Source organism: Nylanderia fulva, unplaced genomic scaffold (assembly GCF_048542155.1).
Source record: "Nylanderia fulva isolate GAGA-0341 unplaced genomic scaffold, ASM4854215v1 Scaffold90, whole genome shotgun sequence".
Taxonomy (NCBI): Eukaryota; Metazoa; Arthropoda; class Insecta; order Hymenoptera; family Formicidae; genus Nylanderia; species Nylanderia fulva.
The window spans coordinates 432,526-440,139 of NW_028191027.1; positions in this window are offsets into that span (position 1 = coordinate 432,526).

A 7,614-nucleotide genomic window follows, 5' to 3' on the forward strand; every position below is an offset into this window, starting at 1 on the left:
AAAACAAAAAAAAAAAAAAAAAAAACCCAATTACACCAAAAAGGTTAAAAAAAATTTTCCAAAAAAAGGAAACTTAAAAAAAAAAAAGAAAACCCAACCCCCAAAAAAACAAAAAAAAAAAAAAAAATTTTTTTAAACAAAAATAATTATAAAAAAATTTTAAAAACCCCCCAAAAAAAAACCCCCCAATACCCGAAAAAATTTTAATTCAAAAAAAAAAAAAAAAACCCTCCCCGGGAAAAAAACAACTTTTTTTTTAAAAATTTTTTTTAACCAACCACCCCCCCAAATTTCAAAAAAAAAAAAGGGGAAAAAATTTTTTTTTCAAAAAAAAAGGGGGGATTTTTTTTTTTTTAAAAAAAAAAAAATTTTAATTTAAAAAAAAAAAAAAAAAATTTAAAAAAAAACAATTTTTTAAAACCCCTTAAAAAAAAAAAAAAAAAAATTTTTTCCCCCCTTTAAAAAAAAAAAAAAACAAAAATAAAACCCAAAATAAAAAAACCCCAAGAAAAATCCAATTTAAAAAAATTTTTGGGGGGAAAAAAAAACAAAAAAAAAAAAAAATTTAAAAAAAAAATTTTTTTTCCCAAAAAAAAAAAAAAAAAACATAATTTTTAAAAATAAAAATAAATTTTCAAAAAAATAAAAAAAAAAAAATTTTAAAAATAAAAAAAAAAAAAAAAAAAAAGAAAAAAAAAAATTTTTTAAAAAAATAACCAAAAAAAAAGAAAAAAATTAAATTATAAAAAAAAAAAAAAAAAAAAAAAACAAAAAAAAAAAAAAATTTTAAAAAAAAAAAAAAAAAAATTAAAAAAAAAAAAAAAAAAATTGGGGGAAAAAAAAACCCCCAAAAGGGGAAAAAAAAAGAAAAAAAAAAAAAAAAAAAAAAAAAAAAAAAAAAAAAAAAAGAAATAAAATAAAAAAAAAAAAAAAAAAAAGAAAAAAAAAAAAAAAAAAAAAAAAAAAAAAAAAAAAACGGGAAAAAAAAAAAAAAAAAAAAAAAAAAAAAAAAAAAAAAAAAAAAAAAAAAAAAAAAAAAAAGAAAAAAGAAAAAAAAAAAAAAAAAAAAAAAAAAAAAAAAAAAAAATTTAAAAAAGGGGGGAAATTTTTCCAAAAAACCCAAAAAAATTTTTTTAAAAAAAAAAAAAAACCAAAAAAAAAAAAATAAAAAAAAAAAAAAAACCAAACAAAAAAAAAACAAAAAAAAAAAAAAAAAAAAAAAAAAAAAAAAAAAAAAAAAAAAAAAAAAAAAAAAAAAAAAAAAAAAAAAAAAAAAAAAAAAAAAAAAAAAAAAAAAAAAAAAAAAAAAAAAAAAAAAAAAAAGTTTTTAACAAAATGTGATATGAATACCCACAAATGGAAGTTTTTAAAAAATTTTTTTTAATAAAAACATTTTTTTTAACCAAAACCAAACAAAAATTTTTAACAATTATTTTTAAAAAAAATTAATTTGCTAAAAAAAAAAATTTATTGTTATAATAAAATTTTTTTTAAAAAATTTTGTTTTTTAAATTAAAAATTTTATACAAATAATTTATATTTTAAAACTTTATTTTCAAAAAAAAAATTTTTAAAAAAACCCTTTTAAAAATTTTTTTAAAAATTATTTGAAAAAAAAAATGAAATTTTAAAAAAATTTTAAAAAAAAAAAAAGAAAAAAAGGGGTTAAAAACAAAAAAATTCCCCATTGAAAACCCTTTGTAAATTTAAAAAATTAAAAAAAAACCCAGTGAAGAAAAAAAAATTTTTTTTTGGAAAATTAAAATATAAAAAGTAAAAATTTAAAAAAAAAAAAGGGGAAAAAAAAAAATTATAATGGAAAATTAAAATTTAAAAAAAAAAATTTTTTAAAACAAAAAAATTTAGAAAATTAAAAAATAAAAAAAAAAAAAAAAATTTAAAAATTAATTAAAAAAAAATATTTACTGCAAAAGTTTAAATTCCCAATAATTAATTAAAAAATTAAATTAAAAAAATTTTTTAACGGCTAATTTTTAAAAAAAAATTTTTTTTAATTAAATATTTTTGGGCCCCCCTTATTTTTTTTAAAAAAAATTTTATTTAAATAATAACCTTGGGGATTTTTAATAAAAAAAATAAAACTTTTTAAAGTCGCCAGTCAAATTTTTTAAAAATAAAAAATAAAATTTGGGTTTACTTTTAAGACACAAAAACCCAAAAAATTTTTAAAAAAATTTTGAAAAAATTTTTAAAAATTTAAAAAAAAATTTTTTAAAAACCAAAAAAAAAAATTTTTAAAAAAAAAATTTAAGGTTTTTTAGACAATAAGCAAAAAAAGGCAATTAAATAAAAGTTAAAAATTAAAGGAAAAAAAAAAAAAATTTGTTTTTAATTTAAAATTAATAAAATAAATTAAAAATAGATAAATGGGGGGTATAAAAATAAAAAAAAAAAAAAAAAAAAAAAAAAACGTCAAGAACACGAATAAATCCCACTTAAAAATTTTCCCTATCTTTTTTTAAATTAAACTTTTCCTTGTTTTTTTTTGTAAAACATTTTTGCAATTTCTCTTTTTCTTGTTTGTTTTTTTTTATGAGAATCACCCGGGGAATCCCAACGGAACCATGATGTTGCAAGTCCGATGCAAAATAAGACAGAAAGCAATGTCTTGTCTTTTTTTTTTATTTTTATGTTCTTTTAAGGGGGGTTTTTAAAGTCTCTTTGTTGTCCAAAAAGCGAACGCAATTGCAATTAATTTATAAAAAAAACATGTTTTTTTTTAAGTTTTTTGTCCCATCTTTTCCTCTTTTTTTCAATGTGGCCAAATTTTTTTTGGGGCAGTAAAAGCATCAATCCATTTTTTTAATGCAACGCGTAATATTCTCGCCCGATCTTTTTTGTAAAAGGGAAACAAAGCAATTTCGCGATCAATTTTTTTCGATTGGGCGAGTAAAATTACCCCCAAATTTAACGCTCGAAGTTTTATTAATAAGCTTAAACCTTGACTACGAGTAACTAGCAATTTTTTTGATTTTTTCACGACGTTTTTGACCCTTGGTTTGGTCCTTTTTAGGAAATTCATCAATTTTTTAAAACCCAGGGGAAAAATAACATACACCGGTGTTATTTGAAATCGAAAGTTAAAAGTAAAAAGAGGAACACGTCCCCTCGTTATGTGTTAAAAGTTAAAAATTAAAAGAGGAACAGTCCTTTTTATGATTTTCGTAACGCAGTCGTTGACGAAACGAGGGAAAACATATAACGAGGGACGGTTCCCTTTAATTTTTTAACTTTTAAAAACCCAAAAAGAGGGACTGTTCCTCTTTTAACGTTAACTTTCGGTTTCAAAAAAAACCCGGGTGTGTTATGTTTAAACCCGGTTTAATTTATGAAATTTCACTTGAAAAGGAAACCCCCAAAACCCAAAAAGGTCGAAACGTGTAAAATAATAAATAAAATTTCTAGTTACGCGTGTCAAATCGTTTTAAACTTATTAAAAAAAGATCGAGCGATTAAATTTTGGGGCCCCGGTTTAATCTAAATCCCCAACGAAAAAATTGATACGCGAAATTTCTTGTGTTATTACATTAAAGCCCGAGCGGGATATTTCGGGTGCTTAATAAAGTGGGGGGAATTGATGCTTTATACGTCCCCAAAAAAAAAAGGGCACATGATAAAAAGAGGAAAAAAATGGGGTCGAAAACTTAAAAAAAAGAAAAAGAGTTGTTATAAAAATTGAATGTGCGAATTGCGATTGGTTTTTTTGGACAGACAAAGAATTTTTGAAAAAAGCGCTTAAAAAACATAGAAATAAAAAATAAAAAAAGACAAGACATTTCTTCTGTTTGTTTGCTCGGAAATTTTAACGATCATGAGTTCCGGGGATTTTTTCCGGTTTGGGGTTTATGAAGAAAAAAAAAAAAAACAAAAAAAAAAAAAAAGAAAGTTTTACAAAAAAAAAAAAGGAAAAAATATTTAAATTAAGAAAGATACGGAGAATTTTGGGGGTTATGATGTGTTTTTGGAGTTATTTAAGTCGTTTTTTTTTTTCTTTTTTTTTTTTTTTTTATAAAAACCCCCATTTATTTATTTTTATTTTTTTTGACTTTTTTACGACGATTTAAATACGAAAGCCCTTTGTTTTTGTCTCTATTTTTTTTAACGCTAGGACTAAGATTCTTGCGAACAGTTTAAAATCTATTTTTTATGGCTTTTCTTCGTCAGTCTTTTCATTTTTCATCAAAAAAGCGTTAACATGTCGGTTGTTTGATAGAAGTTGATTTATGTTTTAAATTTGGGGTCTAAAACTTTTTTTTTTTAAAAGATATTATTTTTTGCGAAAAAAGTGTATTAAAAATTTTAAATTTTTTTGATGGGGAAATTTTATAGATGACTTTAAAAGGGGTGCAATGACAGCCCAAAAAAGTTGGATTTAAATAATTATTTTAAAAAATTATCGCAGCTGGCGATTTAAAAAAAGTTGAGGGGTGGTTTTTTTTTTTTTTAATTTTTTTTTTTTTATTTTAATTTTTAATTTTTTAGTTAATTTTACACTTTATATAATTTGCAATTTTAATTTTTTCCCTGGTACAAGTTTCTCTTTTTTGGGGGCAATTTTATTTTTTATATTTTACTTTTTGTAGTAAAAAAGTAAGAATTTTTTTCTCGACCCTACTGGCAAAAAATTTTTTCAATCACAAAAAAGTTTCACCCTTTTTTGGTCCTTTTTTTAAGTATTTTTTAAGTCTCCAATAAAATTTTCAAGAGTCTTGAGTGTTTTTTCAAACCGACCTATGTTTTGTTCTTTAACTTAAAACGTTTAAGTTCGGTACGCTTAACGCGTTGCCTTTGTTAGGACCCTTTAGAGTTTTTTTCTCAAAAAAAGGGGGGGGGAACTTTTCCCTGGACCCCAATTCTCGTAGGGAATCCCAAGTCCCTACCTCGGATTCGCCTACGACCCGGGAAAAAACCCCCGGACCGAAAACCACGGGTGAGGCAGTCTTCTTTATGAAAAACCCCTTTTTTCAGGAAGCTTTTGTTTCCCCCAAGCTTTTGGGGGCCACACCCAAAAATTTCCCCCCGGGCAGATCTCTTTATAGAACAAAAATTCCTACTGAAAATAAAAAAATTGCTAACGCAGTATTTAAAAAATACTAATTAAAAAAAGAAAAAAAAAAATACACAACCCTTCAATTTTTAAAAAACTTTATTCGATAAAAACAAAAAATTTTTTTTCTATTTTTGGGTTGACCCATTCTAACAATTCTTTAATTTTTTTGTAAAAAAAAATACAGATAATTATTGCATTTAAAAATATTTTTTTTTGTCTAGGTTCTTCTGGATGCCCTACACTACACCATTAATGAAACTTTTTTTCTTATGAAGAAAAAGGTCCTTCCAATAAATCTGAAATTTTGGAGTTCATCTTTAAAATCTCCGGGGGGGTTTTAAAAAACCCGACTTCTGCCTCTTTAAAAAAGAAAAACTTTTAACTCCTTTATCTTACAACTTTTCACCAAGAAGATTTTTTATTATCTTTTTTTTTGACCCGGAAATGTAGTCTTCTAATTTTTCTCGCCAAGGTTTCCCAACAAAGTTTTTCCTTTGGAAAAACGACTCTTTTCTTGACAATTCGGGAATTTTCCCCTTTAAAATCCCTGGGAAAACCCTTTGATCTCGAGCAAAGTAGTTTTTATTTTTTCCGAAATGTCCTCCAGGAGAATAGCACTTCTTCTAAAATTCCCTTCACTCGTTTTGAGGGAAAAAATAGGTCTCAAAACCGGAGCTTTCCCCCTTTTATAAAGAAAATCATTTGAGAATTAAAGCTCCCAATAGTCCAATAAAAATTTTGGTAGGGAAATTTTGAGCCGCCAACTAGAAAAAAGGAAAGGTTTTCCCCTTTCTTTTTTCTAAAGAATAAAAGAATATAGAAATTTTTTTTGTTTTTTCGCCATTTTCCAAATTTTTTCTTATAACTCAAAACCCGGGAATCGTTTTTTTATCTTTAGCTGTGTCTTCCTTCTCTTGCACAATTTCACACCCCTAGGTTTTTACTGGTCTGAAATCCTCGGCATTCTTGTATTCTTTTCTTTGAGTATTACTTCAAATTCATTTTCTCTTGCAGTCTTTTTAACCACAGCCAGGTTTTCCTTCCAATTCCTTAAATGAATTAGCCTCTTAAAAAGAAATATAGTCAGGCAAATTAAAATTTTTTGACCTAAAAAATTTTAAGAGGAAAAATTAATGGGGGTCAACAATTTTAAAATTCAGGCAAGTAAAAAACAATAATTTGTTCAGTTTGCTAAAAAACCCCACTAAAGAAAGCAATAAAATTTTTTTTTCCTCCTGTTTTTAGTTATAAACATTAAAAAAATAAAGGATCTTTTCACAAACAAGCCTTTTGGAAATAAAAAATTAACCAAAAATCACTTCTTTTATTAATTTTTGTGGGGTTTACTTTATAGAATTTTAATTTAAGGTTAATACGAAATTACACAGGGGCAAAAATTAAAAAAACAAAAAAAAAAAAATGATAGTTCTCTCAACTTTTTTACGAAAAAAAAATTATCTCTAAATGATCCAAGAATCTGCCTTTAAAATTTTGTTTTTAATTTTTTGGTTTTGAAATAAATGAAGTTTACGAAATTTAGTATGTTTTTTGGAATTGCGCGCTAAGATAATGTAGTTCCTGTTTTTTTTAAGGGTCACTTTTATATGAAGTTTTTTTAAGTTGGCCCAAACTTTTTTTGCGCGTTATTCCCTTTTTTTTTTTCTGTAACAACGTTTTTTGTAAAATCGTTCTGTGATAATTTTTAAAACCCAAAAAAATCATACCAAAAAAAGGTCAGGCCCTGTTTTAAAAAAAAAGGTATCAAAAATTTAAAAACCCTTTTAAAATTTAAAAGATTAATAAAAAATTTTCACGAAAAAAAAAAAACGATATGTTTTCAAGGGGCCAGTTTAAAGTGAAAAAACGTAAAAATGTATATTATTAAATTAGTAATAATATTTTCTATTGAAAAGTAACTGGATATTTTATTCCAAAGGGGCAAAATTTACATTTTAAAAAACATACATATAAGTAAAACGATTACAATTGATTTAGAAAAAAAAGGCGAAGTTTTTTTTATGCCCCCAAAAAAATAGTCGTTTATAGAGATTTGATTTTGAAAAAATTTTACTCCCATATAAAAAAAATAATGCTGAATTCCAGGACCAATTTTTTAATTTACTCAGAAAAATAAACATGGCGGCCTGCTCTCAAAAAATTGATGTTTTTTGATGTCCCTTGAAATTGTGAAAAATCTTACAGAATAAAAATACAACATTTAAGTACGAAAATTACATTAGAAGAAGATTTTGATTAGAATAAAGGATTCAACGTATTTTTAAAAGTCTAAAAACAACGAAGTGAATAACAAAACTATAACAAATACCTTTTTTTCGGTTTTTTGAAAAAAATTGAAGTCAAATGAAACCTTTCTATTTAAAAAATTTCTTCATGATCGCAAGAAAACTATTTTTTATTTAAAAGACGTTGCTAAAAAATTTTTAAAAAATAGATATTATTTATGATAGAAAAGAAGAATTTGTGTTACAGTATATAGTAAGGGTATTTCAAAAAATGAACCGATGCATTTTAAACAAAATTTT